General features: G+C 43.0%; 1 protein-coding gene across 4 annotated transcripts in view; it reads left to right on the forward strand.

Annotated features, from left to right (window-relative positions):
• MAD1 (mitotic checkpoint family protein) overlaps positions 1 to 16,508 on the forward strand; it is a 285,271-nt gene that overhangs the window by 190,997 nt on the left and 77,766 nt on the right. The window lies entirely within an intron of this gene.

Below are 16,508 nucleotides of genomic sequence, written 5' to 3' on the forward strand. Positions count from 1 at the left end.
TAATACATATGAGATTTGATAGCATAGCTTATTACCTGTTGAAAAAAGGTACCAAGGAGGTGTTTCCTAGTGCTTTTTTCTAGGCCTAGGAAAACAAGTGAATCCACCTTTTTAGTGTGACTTTATTAGATCATTAAAGTCATGTGACTTTTTAGTCACTTTACGAGGTCTAAAAGTACATTGTAGTTTTATAATATTAAAGTGACTATATTCTTAAAATGACTTTATGAGGCAAAACATACATGGTACAAGAAGTTATTAAAGTGACTAGAGGGGGTCATTAATAAAGGGGGAGACATGAGGGGAGGTCAATGTGAGACTAGATCTCCATCCTTGATCAAGAGAAGCTGAGATCTAATCTCAGCCCTTGATCTTAGGGATAGGTCTTATATTCCTTGTGGAAACTAAAAAGGGGGAAAAAGGGCAAATGGAGGCTTATTAATTCTTCATGTGTAGATTTGGAGAAGAGGAGAGGAGAAGCTGAAGGAGAAGGATGAGATAGAAAACACTTGTAGCTAGGAGAGATCGTACAACAAACTCTGGAAAATGGCCTGAATTTCAAGGGCATAGGTGCTGGAATGTGGCACAAATTTCTATACAGTAGCACAATTTTTAAGGAGCTGGCCCGATTTTCTGGGAGGGAGATAATTACCCTTGTTGTGTAATTAATGTTGTAAATTTCTTTGAGTAAAGCAAATAAAAATCCTCTTCCTACTGGTTTGCCCTTCGGGGTTTTTCCAGGGTTTGATTGACCAAATATCAATGTCTAAATTTTGTTCATGCTTGTGAAAAAGTAGTGGTAGCTTCTAGTGTTTTAATTGCATTTATATTCAAGTTAAATCTCAACAATGAACAATGGGGTTTGGGCTTTAAACTTGATGTGCAAAACAACGTGAAACCCGGTGGGGCTACATTACACAAATTTTCTTCTTGGTATCAGAGCACCAAGTGAAACTATAGTTGATAAAGTGTGACCAACAAGCATAAAACAACCTATATACCTAGAGATTTGTGGTTGAGAGGGAGAGTGTTTGTTCATTTTCAGTGTTGAGAAGTTGTGTTGGTTGAGAGGGTCAGATGGCTACTGGTTTGAGGGTGGAGGATAGGTTGAGTGGAGCTGGAAATTTTGCCTCATGGAAGGAGAGGATAGTTTTGCTACTTGAGGAGTTTGAGTTGTGGGATATTATCGAGAGTGCAGTACAACTACTTGCTGATCCAGTTCAGTTGGCAGAATTCAACAAGAGCAATGTAAAGGCTAAGAGGATCCTTCTTGATGCAATTAAAGACCACCTTATACCTCATGTATCAAGGAAGAAGTTTGCCTATGAGATGTGGGATTCCCTGATAAAACTTTATCGGCGCACCAATGAGAATAGGACGTGAGAAACTAAGGAATGTGAAAATTCCATAAACCAAAATCCCTACTGCAACAACTGATTTAACTTCTCCTATTTGTTAATTTCTGAAACAAATTATTTACTGTTTCCTACAACAAATATCGAAGCTAATACACTACAGCCTACACCAATTAAATAATATGCCGACAGCAAGAACAAAACAATAGAGAAAGTTACAACACAAGTGACAATATTTTTTGGACAAATGTCCTCGGAAAAACCCAATGCGGGAAAACCGGTGCAACAGATCTGAGGGTTTTTATTATTATTCAGAAGTATTCTGAATACAACTCTGGATGCCCTCTCGGCAATCCAGTTACAGAGAAATAAACTGGCAAAAGAAATTTGTGAGTTTACCTCACTCTACCCGGCAAGTTCCGGCAGATCTGAAAGCTAAACTGCGAGTTCCCCGACTGCTTCTGCGCTGCTCCTGCGTGGGCCCTGCCTTAGCTCAACTGGGGATCGATTTGCCTTCTGGAGCAGTTTCCATCCTTCCCGACTTAAAAATGTCAGCTCCTTCAGCAAATTCAGACTTCTGCTTGGAGACTGTGCTGCTTTTGCGTGAGCCCTCCTGGCTCAGCGTCAACCTCTGCGTGAGCCCATCTGGCTCAACGTCAACCCCTCCTAGGTCCTGTGATTCCTCCTTCTAGTGTCTCTCTGCCTCTCTGCTGCTTATCCTGGGCTCTGGAGAAGATACTCCAACCCAACTATCACTGCACAAGCTCACTATCAATATTCTCTTGACAACTGGTCTGCTTCAGAAAATCGAACTTTTGAACTCACTCTGTGTGCCTTTCCAAGTGATCCTCAAGCCTCCTTAAATAATCTCCTCGTTGACATCCAACGACCCAGATTAGAAGCTAATAAATGGCTAAGATCATTTCTGCTTGATCCTCGTCTTCTTCTAGAAGTTATACCTACAATTTATATTAATACCCTTTAATTATTTTATTTTCTTAAGTTTAGACTTAGGGTCCCTTTAAAAATAATTAATTATTTTAATACAACTGTTTTTGGGTGGAATTTCCCAAAACGCTTTCTGGGTTCTTTGGAATCCCTGTGCCTAAGCCTCTCTGCAAAACTTGAGACTTAGAGCACATCCGATGCTACCAGAAATCAACACTCCCTCTTAGAGAGGAATGTGCTCTAACAATGCCTTCAATATGAAGCATCACACTGAATTCATAACCTCGTCCTCCGCGTTGCTGATGTTTGACATGCTGCCCATCAACTGCTCCGCAAATGTTGCATCTGTACTGCTGCTGACCCTGCCACTGTCAACATTGCATTCATATTGAAACTCCCTCTAAAATTCTGCATCCATGCTGCTGTTGGCACTGGTACTGCCAACTGGCACTGCACTGCAAACTGTTATTGCTTCTCTATCAACAACAAAAAAACATCCCAAATTACTGAACTAACTGTGTTCAGTATGATACCATGTGAATGCTGGAGCCTAACTGTTGCTAGTCTCTGCGCTGACCCTCTGAATCTACTTCACTGTTGTTGATCACTGCTTCGTGCCATTTGCATTGCTGCCAACTCTGCTTTGCCCTGCTCAGTCTTTGGCACTCCTAGCCACTGCAACTGTCTCTCCGACAATCCTCGGCTTCTGCTCCAAGTACATCTTCCACAGCTCGAAAGATCCTTGATACAACGTAGACAATGCGTCCAACATCTCCTTAGCAGTCCCTCTGCTAGCGATGTGACATACTACATGATCCTTCACTCCATCGAGGATCATTCGCTTTGCCTTCGCCATTTCTGCCTTCTACTTTTTCAACGAATCTGCATCTGCAGGTACAACCACCACGCTATCGACATACGTCTTGAGGGCATGCTCATATAGAAGGAATGACATTCTTGCCTTCCAGATGACATAGTTGGATGCTTCGTCCAATCTATCCTGATCCCTCAAGACATTGGTTGCCATCTCTGCCACGAAAAGTTGTCGAATTGCTCCTCTCTGCTTTTTACTGTTGCTGCTCAGCAAATAAGAGAATAGACTTCTCGGTGGGAAGTCTAATGAGGAAAAGTTCCCTCACTGTGCTTCTCTTCTCTTTTGACATCTTTTTGCCTAGCAAAACGACCTGTAGAAAAACTGCGTCCCACTAACTCTTCCTCACGCTGAGGCTTCAACACTGCTCCCTCTCTCGCAACAAGATTTCGATCTGGAAGCTCTTCTCTCTGTGCCTCAAGAGGGCAATTCGTTTATGCCAGGAAGGAGGTTGTTTCAGGTTCCGGAGGTTGGGAATATTTTCCAGAGCGCAGGAGAAATGATTCTAGAGGCAACGACAGGCTACACGACTGATTCAAGATAGATCCGAGCATATCATAGAAGGGCTTGTGCAAGCACTGCGCAAGGGTATACCGGAGGCCAATTTCAACAAGAAGAGTGTTGTCGAATTGCTTCTGGAGAGGGGTAAATTTCCCTTAGATATTTTTGCCAGTATTTCTCTCAGATTGGATTGCTAAATTAAGCATCCAAATTGTACTCAGAATTTCTACTATTGCATAATAATAAAACTCTCATTTGTTGCACCGGTTTTCTCGCGTTGGGTTTTTCCGGGGACAATTGTCCAAAAATAACTGTGTCAAAATTATTGTGTGTGCTCTTTCTCAATTTCCAACATTTTATTGTTCCACAACGTTTTTTATTGTGAAGAATTGCAGTGTGATTAATTCGATTTTTTTCCGTAACAACATAAATTGCATAATTGATCAGTTAGAAGAATTAATTCTAGTTGTTGCATTTCAAGCGAAATTTTCACTTGGTATCAGAGTGTTGATTTGGGTAGCATCGGATGTGCTCTAGCCATGAAAATTGGTGGAGAGGCTAAAGCACATGCAATCTCCAAGACCCAGAAATGGATTGGGCAAATTCGAACCGGTTTGGGAGATATTAAAATAATTAATATTTTTAATGGAGTTCCTAAGTCTAAACTTAGGAAAAATAAAATATTAATGATTATTAATATAAAACTGGGTTAGAATGTTCCAAAAGTCATGGATCAAGCCAAATGTAATCTTAGCCATTGATTAGAGATTTAATCTCGGCTGTTGATGGACCAACGAGAAAAGTATAAGAGGAGGCTTAAGGGTCAGTGGGAGAATACACCAGAGTGATCAGTCATTCTATTCTCTAGAGCGGGGTTTGCTAAGAGAGATAGAATCAGTGATCAACAGCGAGGGGCAGTGAATACATAGCAGAGAGGCAGAATTGGTACTAGAGAGACAGTGCAGAGCTCGGAGAGGTTGACGCAGAGGCAGCTAGGTGCTATGCCAAGGCAGCCATGAGCTGCGTAGAGCCAGGAGAGGCCAACGTGTGAGATGCAGAGGGTCTAGGGGCTGACACAAAAGCTCCAGAAGCTAACGCAGAGGCTAGCAGAGCTGACGCAGGGCCAAGAGGCAGCGCTGGAAGGATTTCGTGGGACAGATTAGGTGCTGGTGAGCCGGGTAGGGTGACGCAGTCCCTATCAGAGTGACGCAGAGTAGTGGGAGCTACAATTGTTGCTGTGGGATCGTTCATTCGGTGATTAATCAGCCGAAATATCTGTCTCCGAGGAGAGGTACTACTGCCAAGGGCATTCTCTGTTGGGTGAGCCATTTGTGGCACCCTAGTTGTATTATGAAAACTGCATAATAATAAAACCCTTTGAATAGCTGCATTGGTTTTCCTGCATTGGGTTTTTTTGGGGACATTGATCCAAAAATAACGGTGTCACTTGTGTGCTTGTTTTCTTTCAGTCGATGATCCGTAGATGTTGATATTGTACTTGTGTTTATGTTCAGTATTTACATGGTAAATAACTTGTTAAGTAATTAAACAAGTAGGAAGAAATAAACCAGATAGTACATGAAGAATTTTTAACGAGTTAAACTTAGAAATTCCAACATGGTATCAGAGGGTGGTTGCAGATCACAGGATAACTGAAGGCATCAACTAACAGAGTAGTAGCAGCACATTCAGCTGTCCCGAGTGACAGAGCTGATCCATGCAGAAGGCGACAGAGGAAGGAGTGACGCAGAGAGGCTGCGTCATCATTCTGGGCCAGAGAAAGGCAACGCAGAGGCTAAGGGAGGCAGAACCAGGCTCACGCAGAAGCTAGGACGGATGACACAATTGGCTAGGGGAGCTGATTTGTCGGTGCCGGGATTGTGTAGAGCAAAGTGGCTCAATCCTTTAGTTGCTAGGGTATAGGAGGCTGTGGGTAATTTGTGGAGCGAAGCTGGTGGGGTACTGTGGTTAGAACAGTACATAATAGGGCAAGACCAAGGTGGAGGGAGTTGCTACCGAGGCAGATTTCTAGCTAAGGAATCCGGATCAGTGGTGCAGTTGCATAGACGATCAGAGTAGGGCAACTTGACGTTGGCAGAGGGATTTCTAGAAGGGAAATCAAGACTCAGAGGGAGTCGAACCGAGAACTTCCAGACGGGAAGTTGAGAGACTCAGAAGGAGTCGAACAGAGGACTTCCAGGAGGGAAGTAGAGAGACTCGGACGAGTCGAAAGAAGAGCAACGAGATGGCTGTGAATGGGTTGACAGATCAGGATAGGCTGGACGGAGCGTCCAACTTTGTGGTTTGGAGAGCCAGGATCTTGTCCATTCTAGACAGACACCGCCTCATGGGCTTCGTCATGAGAGTGATAGTTGTCCCAGTTGACCCGATAGCTAATGAAAGGTACGAGGAGGCAATGGCGAAGGCTAAGTGCATCATCCTTGATGGGGTCAAGGATCATGTGGTACCAGAAATTGCTTAGAAGGAAACGACAAAGGAAATGTGGGATGCCTTGAAGACATTGTACCAGCATACTTCTATGCAGAGGAAGATGCTCTTGGAGAATCAACTAAGGGCATACCAGATGCAGAAGGGAGAGCAAATAGATGTCTTCCTCGGTCGCTTGAAGGAGATCTGTGACTAGCTAACTTCCATAGGTGCCATGCCGGATGAGGAATTGATGGCGAGGACCGCACTGAATGAAGTTTTCAAGGATTGGGAGGTGTTTGTCCAGAGCATACTGGGTAGGACGAGTCTTCCAGATTGGGAAGAACTGTGGTTGACTCTTTATCAAGAAGAGATTAGACGACTGACCAAGGCGGGGAGTAGTGGCAAAGGGGGCTGAATCAAGGAGGAAGAAGAGGATGCGACTCTAGCATCTGCGGGAAAGCAAGAGAAGAGGAGAAAGAAGGACCTCTCCAAGGTCAAGTGCTTCCTTTGTGGGGAACTGGGTCATTTTGTGAACCAGTGTCCTAGGAAGAAGAGCAAGGGAAAGGCTTCGGACTCGAAGGCAGTGCCTGCACAGGCGGAGAAAGAAGTCGAAGAGGATGATGATTGTGCCATGAGTGCTCATGTGCCACTTGAGAAGAAGCGGGGAGACATCGGGCTGTAGTTAGACAGACTATACGCGATGAGGGACAGGATCCTTAAGGTACCTAGCCTCTTGGATTATACCTTGCTACGGGAGCCCAGAAGAGGAGTAGCAGGACTGGCAGATGTTGGTAGAGATAGAGGCAGATGGAGCGGCAAAGAGTGCTATAGTGCAAGAGTCCCCAGGACAATGCGAGGCTAGCAGGCTGCAACAGTGCGAGAGGCATGAGAGTGTTGCACCAGTGCAGGATGGCACAAAGAGGTGTGCAACGGTGCGAGATGCAGGGAGTTGTTGCAACAACGCAGAGGTTAGTAGAGGGAGCTTCAGCATCGGGAGTGTCTTTAGCTTGACAGGGATGTCAAAGTTGGGTGGATTAGTCACTTACTTCTCGGTAACTGAGTTGCAGTGCAGTAGTTAGCAGTGGCAGTGCTATAGACAGCATGATGCAACATGATGAGAGGGGATTCAGCGCTGGTAGGATGGACCAGCAGCAGCACGGATGCAAAGGGAGTTGCCGTACGGATGCAACTATGGCAGTGCCAGTGCCATGGGCAGCAGTACAAGATGCAGTAGTGGAGAGGATGTTGGGCGGGGAGGCCTAGCATCAGCACAGGGACCAATGCCGGATAATCAAGGTGATGCTTAGTGTGGAGTATTACTAGAGCACAATCCTCGCTAAGAGGGAGTGTTGATTTGGAGTAGCATCGAATGTGCTCTAGCCATGAGAATTGGTGGAGAGACTAAAGCGCATGAGATCTCCAAGACCCAGAAATGGTTTGGGCGGATTCTAACTGGTTTGAGAGATATTAAAATAATTAATATTGTATTGGAATTCCTAAGTCTAAACTCAGGAAAAATAAAATATTAATGGGTATTAATATAAAACTGGGCTAGAATGTTCCAAAAGTCATGGATCAAGCCAAATTTAATCTTAGCCATTGATTAGAGATTTAATCTTGGCCGTTGATGGACCAACGAGAAAAGTATAAGAGGAGGCTTGAGGGTCAGTTGGAGAATACACCAGAGTGATTAGTCATTCTATTCTCTAGAGCAGGGTTTGCTAAGAGAGATAGAATCAGTGATCAACAGCGAGGGGTAGTGAATACATAGCAGAGAGGCAGAGTTGGTACCAGAGAGACAACGCAGAGCCCGGAGAGGTTGACACGGAGGCAGTTGGTACTACGCAGAGGCAGCAAGGAGCTGCGTAGAGCCAGGAGAGGCCAGCGTGTGAGACGTAAAGGGTCTAGGGGCTGACGCAGAAGCTCCAGAAGCTGACGCAGAGGCTAGCAGAGCTGACACAGGGCCAAGAGGTAGGGTGATGTAGTCCCTATCAGAGTGACGCAAAGCAGTGGGAGATGCAATTGTTGTTGTGGGATTGTTCATTCGGTGATTAATCAGCTAGAATATCTGTCTTCGAGGAGAGGTACTACTGCCAAGGGCATTCTCTGTTGGGTGATCCATTTGTGGCACCCTAGTTGTATTATGAAAACTGCATAATAATAAAACCCTCTGAATAGCTGCATCAGTTTTACCGCATTGGGTTTTTCTAGGGACATTGGTCCAAAAATAACAGTGTCACTTGTGTGCTTGTTTTCTTTCAATTGATGATCTGTAGATGTTGATACTGTACTTGTGTTTATTTTCAGTATATACATGGTAAATAACTTGTGAAGTAATTAAATAAGTAGGAAGAAATAAACCAGAAAGTACAGGAAGAATTTCTAACGGGTTAAACTTAGAAATTCCAACATGGTATTAGAGGGTGGTTGCAGATCATAGGATAACTAAAGGCATCAGCTAACACAACAATAGCAGCAGATTCAGCTATCTCGAGTGACAGAGCTGATTCGTGTAGAAGGCGAAAGAGGAAGGAGTGACGCAGAGTGACTGCGTCATCATTCTGGGCCAGAGAAAGGCAGCGCAGAGACTAAGTGAGGTAGAATCAGGCTCACGCAGAAGCTAGGAGGGCTGATGCAGTTGGCTGGGGGAGTTGATTTGCTGTTACCGGGATTGCGTAGAGCAAAGTGGCTCAATCCTTCAGTTGCTAGGGTATAGGAGGCTGTGGATAATTTGTGGAGCGAAGCTGGTGGGGTACTGTGGTTAGAACAATACCTAACATGGCAAGACCAAGGTGGAGGGAGTTATTGCCGAGGCGGATTTCTAGCCAAGGAATCTGTATTAGTGGTGCAGTTGCATAGATGATTGGAGTGGGGCAACTTGACGTTGGCAGAGGGATTTCTAGAAGGGAAATCGAGACTCAGAGGGAGTCAAACTGAGAACTTCCAGACAGGAAGTTGAGAGACTCAGAAGAAGTCGAATAGAGGACTTCCAGGAGGGAAGTAGAGAGACTCAGACGAGTCGAAAGAAAAGCAGCGAGATGGCCGTGAATGGGTTGAGAGATCAGGATAGGATGGACGGAGTGTCCAACTCAATGTTGCACGAAGCGGGGACGCGAAAGCGTCATTTTCCAAAAATCTAGTAAGCGAAGCGTCTGCTATATATATATATATATATTTTTATACTTTTTTGCATTCATACTCAAAACAAACATCCCAAATACCAAATTAATTGTAGAAGGCATGAAAACATGCATATTTTTGCATAAATCAAGATAGATATGGCATCCATGATTCCATTGTAGTTACTAGTATGTACAACAACCATCTATATTCTAGCTATTACAAACATACATCAAATTTTTAAGCATATTATAAAACATAAAACATTTAAGCATATTATAAAACATAAAACATAGAGCATATTATGATTTATCTAACAAGTGAGCAACTGTCAACATTTGTCATGTCCAAAATTCAAATAATAATGTTTACAAAATATGTCACTTGGTCACCACCAAGACAAAAAAGGTTCAAAATTCAAATTCACAAGCCTACAAGTCTAATGAGTAATCTATGACAAAAGTAGTAGATTGTGAATGTATCTACTAATCTCTCCTCCTTCCACCACGAAGAGAACGTGGCGGTGGGCCTCCACGTGGTGGCAATGAAGAAGATGGTGCCTGTGGAAGTTGTGGCAGTGGCACTGAAACTGATGAAGAAGAATCCCCTGCTGTTGGTGTTGAACCATGGAACCTAGGAACCAAGGGACCAGATGGGGTTGGGGGTGGCATATCAACACGATCATCATCATCTTGGAATCACTCAAAAAATTCATGCAAAAAAAAACACTAGTTAACAAAAAAATTAAAAACATGAATTAGAGAAATGCTTTATAAGGAAAAATTGGAAAATTCATACCACAATGGACATACTTGGATAAGAGCATCCTCTAATTGCTCTAATCGCAGCACTCCATCCTCCAAATTGGGCTCCTCTAGATTCTTGTCCCAAATCAACAGGTCTTTATTAGACTTCGCATCTTCACAGTAATGGGACAACAATCGCAAGTTGTAATGAACATAAACCAAGCTCTCTGCTTGGTCTAAACTCAACCTGTTCCTTTTAACACTGTGGATGAAAGAATAAGAGCTCCAACACCTCTCTGCAGAAGAAGTGTTTACCACCTGTGATAGCACCCGCAATGCCAAAGTCTGTAGAAGTGGAGTACCCCCTCCATGCATGTTCCACCACTCAAGAGAAGAAAAAGTCTCTCGATCTTTAATTGCATGCATGCTCCCAAATGGACCAGTGTTAAGCATATAGTTGTCACCTGTCTCCATACCAATGCAGCCTCCTCCTCATCAAGGATTAATTTACTCAATGCAGCCATATATTTTCTGTGAACCTCTTGATCTTGGTGTGGTTTTCTCCTGCTTCCCCCCCAAGGTGCTGGTGTTGAAAGCCATGATGGATGATAGTATTTTGGTGTCAAAACATATGCTAATGCATGCAATGGAGCATTTAGCATTTCCCATCGGTTTTCCACCTCTGCACGAATATAATTGTACAAGGTGGTATCTCTAGGCTCAACAATGTCTTTAATTTGCCCCAACATGCTATCCATTTGCTCATACACCTCCCCAATTACTGGTCGATCTGAATCTGCAAACTTGATTATGTAATAAATTGGTTTGGTGAATTGCAAAACATATTTAACCTGTGCCCAAAAGTAACTATTAAGAACAGTGTCCTTGATTGCATTAGCACCATCTATGTCAGTGTTAATTTCATCCCATGATTCAGCACACACCAGATTAGTTAAAGCTTGTCTCACCTTCACTAGCCGCCTAAAGGTGAGGTAATAACTAGCAAATCTTGTCTTTGCAATTTTAAGCAACTGCAACTTGGAAGTGCCATAGAAGTAGTTTACCCTTGTATGCCCTGTGATGAATTTAATGAGTTGCTTCACTCTCCTGTAAAGCTCGGTAATCCACCCACATTCTTTGTGCTTCATAATATCATGCATCAAAAGGTTCAATGTGTGAACCAGGCACCGAGACCAAAAGATGTGTGGATAAGTATGCTCAATAATTTTTCTTGCTACCTTACAATTTGCTGCATTATCTGTGATCACTTGAACCACATTATTCGGGCCAACATCTTTGATTGATTTCAATAGATCTACAAAGTTTTGTGCAGATGCAGTGATGGAGGAGGAGTCATGACATGTAATAAATACTGCACCACTAGAAGAAACACCAAGAACATTTATCAAATATTGGTTTCTAATATTTGTCCACCCATCTGATACAATGGATACCCCAGAATCTACCCACTCATTTGTAAAAAGTGTCAAAGCTCTTTGAACCTTAGCTTTTTCTCTTTCTAATAACACTGTTCTAGATTTCTCATAGTTGGGGGCCTTGTATCCTTTTGGGGCTTCATTGATGGCCTTTACCATTTCATGCCAATAGGGAGAGCGATGCACATTGAATGGTACACCGCAAGCACAAAGAAAACGGACTATCTTTCCATCCACATCATCTCTCCCAGCAACATTAAGGAAATCCCCTATTGTTCTTCTACCTCTAGAGCTTGCAGAAGTACCATGAGGAGATGAACAGCTACCAAATTTAGAGGTTGCACTTGATTCAGAATGAGTTTTTTGTTTCTTGTTTTTTTGTTGTGTAGCCTCCTCTATTTGGATGTATTTCTTCTTTCTTCAGTTGAAATGTTTGGGCAAATTTGTACCCCCACAAGACCCTTTTTTTCATCACTGTCCAACACCCCACAAAGATGCCTCCTCACACGGGTATATGTACCACACTATGGTTTTCCTCCATGACAACCATGAGGGCACACAAATTTGTAAGTTCCACCACCCTTTCCCCCCATCAAATTTGGTCACATAGTTCCACAAGGGTGTTAATGCAGTGTTCCCATCTAGTGTTCCAGTTTCCCCTTCAGGTTCATCCCCTTCCTCTTCAAACCCTTCCTCCTCATCATACATTGAGTCACTCATATTGGGACCACTGTCCTTTTGTGTTTCTTCCCTTCTATTCCTATTCACCCTTGCCATCATTAAAAGCAAGAGTGGAATGATACATAGAAGCCAAAAGAACACCATCTTGGAATATGGATATAGGTGGTGGACAACCTACAAGTAAAGGAGCAAGTAGAAACAATGGGAAAGAGTAGGAGAGGGAGGAGAAAAATAGAAAAAAAATGTCAAAAAAATAAGGGAGTTTGGGGTTTGAACTTACCTCCTTAGGTCTTGTAGATGAAGTCCTCCAAGCTCTTACTCCAAGCTCCTCCTCCTTCTCCTAGCTCCTCCTCCTTCACTCCTCCAAGCTCTTCTCTCTTCTCCTCTCCTTTACTCTCTTCTCTTCTCCTCTCCTCTCTTCTCTTCTCCAACTCTCATAAACTCAAAGTGAGAAAATGAGGAATGAATGGGGGCTTTATTCCCTTCATTCCTCACCTTAACCTCACCCTAACCCACCTCCTTTATGCCAAGTCAAAAAAAAAAAAAAGCGAATTTTACCTTGCGCGCGGCCTTATCCGGAAGCGTACGCTTCCTCCTCCGAAGCGCCACGCTTCCGACGCCCGAAGAGCCGTACAAAGCGTGCTTCCCAGCCACGCTTCCGAAAAGTCCAGGAAGCGGAAAAAAAAATCGGAAGCGCGCTTCTGGCGAAGCTTCCTAGGCGCTTCCACACGGGACGCGCTTCCGGGCTTGGAACTAGGGGGGGTGCTTCGTGCAACATTGGTCCAACTTCCTGGTCTGGAAGGCCAGGATCTTGTCCATTTTAGATAGACATCACTTCAAGGGCTTTGTCACGAGAGTGATATCCGTCCCAGTTGACCCGATAGCTAATGAAAGGTACGAGGAGGCAATGGCAAAGGTTAAGTGCATCATCCTTGATGGGGTCAAGGATCATGTGGTACCACATATTGCTGAGAAGGAATCGACAAAGGAAATGTGGGATGCCTTGAAGACATTGTTAAACACACACATGGCAACAACAGGATATTAAAGATAAGCAGGAGAGTACATCTATAATTTGACAATGATATACATTTATAGTACATTTGTGTGATCGTTGGGTTCCACATCCCAAGGTCTCTTGGACTCTCATGGATGTTCACATTCTACACCAACCCATAGAGGATTAGGTGTCCAACATTCCCCCCCTAATCCGAATGGGTATGTATGAGTCCAAGAAGAGAGTTGTAATACAAAATGTGCAAAAATGCATGGCAGCACTAGGCTGAATGTGCTCTCTGAAATGTTGGTATAAAGGGCGGTGGTTTAAGGATGACCACCAACACTGGAACGCTTAGTGTAGTTTCCGGAGCTCTTCCAAGTCTGGCATGAAGCTCAGGTCTTCTGCTAGAGAAAGTGCTCCTGATGTTTTGAAGAGGGAAACCTTCAACCATGAAAGGGAGGTCTCACACTGCATAAAAGGGAGAACCTCAACCTGAAAAGGGAAGTCTCAACATGTGATGGTTTAAGGATGACCAACAACTCTGGAATGCTTAATGCAATTCCTGCAACTCTTCCAAAACTGGCAAGAAGCTGAAGTCTTCTGCTAGAGGAAGTGTCCCCAATTCTTTGACGAGGTGTCACAAACGAAAGGCATGCTCAGGGGCATCTTTGTCTCTGGCTACAACTCTGAATCTGGTGTGGCAGGTTGTGGCTCAGGCTCGCTTGTTGTGGCTTTGAAGCTTGTAGATGACCATCATTTTCCCCCTGTCAGATACAAGGTGAGAAGATGAAGAAATCTCAACTGCAAGACTTTTCAATATTCGAGAACAAATCTGGTTGTATGAGCGAAATATCTTCTTGGCTGTTGAAGCCCATTGCCAAGAAGCGATCCATCCAAGATGAATGATTGTTCTTGCAGGGTGTTTGTTTTTGAAGCATTTGTTTGAAGAATGACTGGTTTTATGACAGTGCTTACATGGATGAAGATCAAAACAATGATCTTTCATATGGCCAACTCGGTCACAGTGTTGGCATTTCACAATCTGTTGCTGTGGAAGGGGGCATAATTTGGAACAACTGGAGGTGAACTTTCATGAAGGAATCCAACACTCTGAAACTGGATGGGCTTTGAGTAGTCTGGAATATGAAAGGACATCTCCTTATCATATCCAAGACTTGTTCTATGCTTGTTATGGACAAGCTCTTCCCAAGGTCTGATGATGGGCTTGGGAAGTGCAAACTGAACTTCTGCATCTGCATGTAACTTTGCTGCTTTATTGGGCACTGGATCTGAATCAATTTCAACAATATTGACTTGTTGCTTATGGGAGTCTGTTTCATTGTTTTGAACAGAAACAGGTTCAGAATGATGACTCCATTGTTGTAATTCTACTCGTTGTAGCTGAGATTCAAGCTGCAAAAAGTCAATTTTCTCTTGTGCATTTTGTAGACAGACCTGAATGTCTGTGAGAGAAACTTTGCTGACTTTTAATGTATCATGAGTAGTAGACAATATCAGAGTTTTGAGGAACTCTAATACTTCATTGATTCTGGCCATTTTCATTGAAAAAATAAGGTGAATTTCACAAATACAGATTCTTGATCTCAAGCCATATATAAATAAGCCAAGTCGTAAAGATATATAATCAATTCAAAATCACAATTGAATATGATTGAACATATGAAATATGCAAGCCTTCAACGTATTTAAAGCAGCATACAGTAGTTCTAGGTCATGGAATTTCAACCGCCCCTATTCAATTTTGAGCAATACAATGCCAAAGAGATTGCCTTATTCAATGCTCAATGCTCAACATTCAAATGTTGATGCTAATGCACCAATACCCTACACAACTCCAAGTTATTTAATAGTTGGATATTTCCTCTCAAACAACGCAAACAATTCACATTGGGCGAGTAAAATATCAGTGCACAAATAATAATAGCTTCAACATTGCATTCTACGCAGACTCAAAAGGTTCAGTAATGGCGTTCTGGTGACTGGAGGCATTGACGTTCTGGTGAGGGATAAATCATGTTTGCAATGCATTAGCTCTTCTTCAGTGCTTGGCATCACATCCTGATACTAGAAGCCTTTTCCTCAACGCTCATATATCTTTATATCTATATCCTTTCTAAACACTGTCAACAAGACTCAGCCATTTGAATACCTACGACTTACCAGCCTTGGAGTGATTGCCGCACTTGTGAAGGTGGATGACACGAATGACAAACATACATCCAGAATTGCAGAACATAGTTGGATCCGCCAAGAAGCGCAAGGGAAATAGTGAAGAAGGCAAGGCTAAGAAGCTATCGCCATACTTCAATTTCTCATCCCCATCTGGAGCCCTTAAAAGAGGATAAGCAGTTACAACGGCAACAAGAGCTGGAATCTCATTCAGTTGGAGCAGATTCCCCACAAAATGGTGATACCTAGAAGGAGAACGAAGATGAAGAGGCTGCGGAAGAGTGGGATGATGCAGTGTGCTTAATTTGTAGGGAGCATCCACATAATGCTGTGCTTCTCGGATGCGCACCAGCGTTCAGGAAACCTATATATATATATATCGCAGCGCTGCTAATTTTTATAACAGGAGCAGCAAGAGGATATCTGAGGAGCAACATATAGTGTATATGGGAGCAATGTATAACGTATTGGGAGCAGCGTATATGGGAGAAGCATATATAACAGGTAGGGAGAAACGTTGCAATAGAAAGGAAGGAATCGACACGGATTCATGTATTTCATGGTCGGCGTTAGTGACACTACAAGATAAGTGACAGCGATACCTGCATCAATGTCAACATCATGTAGATGAAAGATCCGATCATGGGGCCGAATTTGCCACCATTAGAGACATAGGTATACCTCGCTGATTAGAATCAAAAATTTGCATTCCTTTTCATTCAAGATGCTACTTCTTTTGACAGAGATCTCACAGTTCTATAGTCCACGAACTGATCAATGGCGTTCACCTACAGTTTGCAGAGCTATATCCATTCAGCGTTATAGTCTAATGCCCATCCCCGCGCTTTCCCCTCCATAAACAAACTTTCGCAGTCTTTGAAACGGAATGCTAACAGCGCTTAAGGGAGCCATACAGTGAAGAGACTGTTAATTTTAGGTATGTTCTATGCTAGAGCAATTTATTTCAATTTCTTTTCCAAATTAGCAATCATATCAGCATAAAGTAAACTGCAGATAGAACATAAATATAAATCGCAGAAGATAAGCCAAGACAAGAGGACACAAGATGTGGCGCTAGCCAGGGACAAACCCTAATGTGGGGAAACCCTTGATCAATTCTTCTTTTATGTTCTTCAAAGTTCAGCAGAGAAAGAGAGAGAGAGAGAGTACATTTACAATAGAAGTCAACACTTTGACTTTATCGGCAAAGATCAGTTGAAGACATATTAC

This window comes from Pinus tabuliformis, chromosome 7 (assembly GCF_031772625.1).
Source record: "Pinus tabuliformis cultivar Carrire ecotype Pingquan chromosome 7, CPIR1, whole genome shotgun sequence".
Taxonomy (NCBI): Eukaryota; Viridiplantae; Streptophyta; class Pinopsida; order Pinales; family Pinaceae; genus Pinus; species Pinus tabuliformis.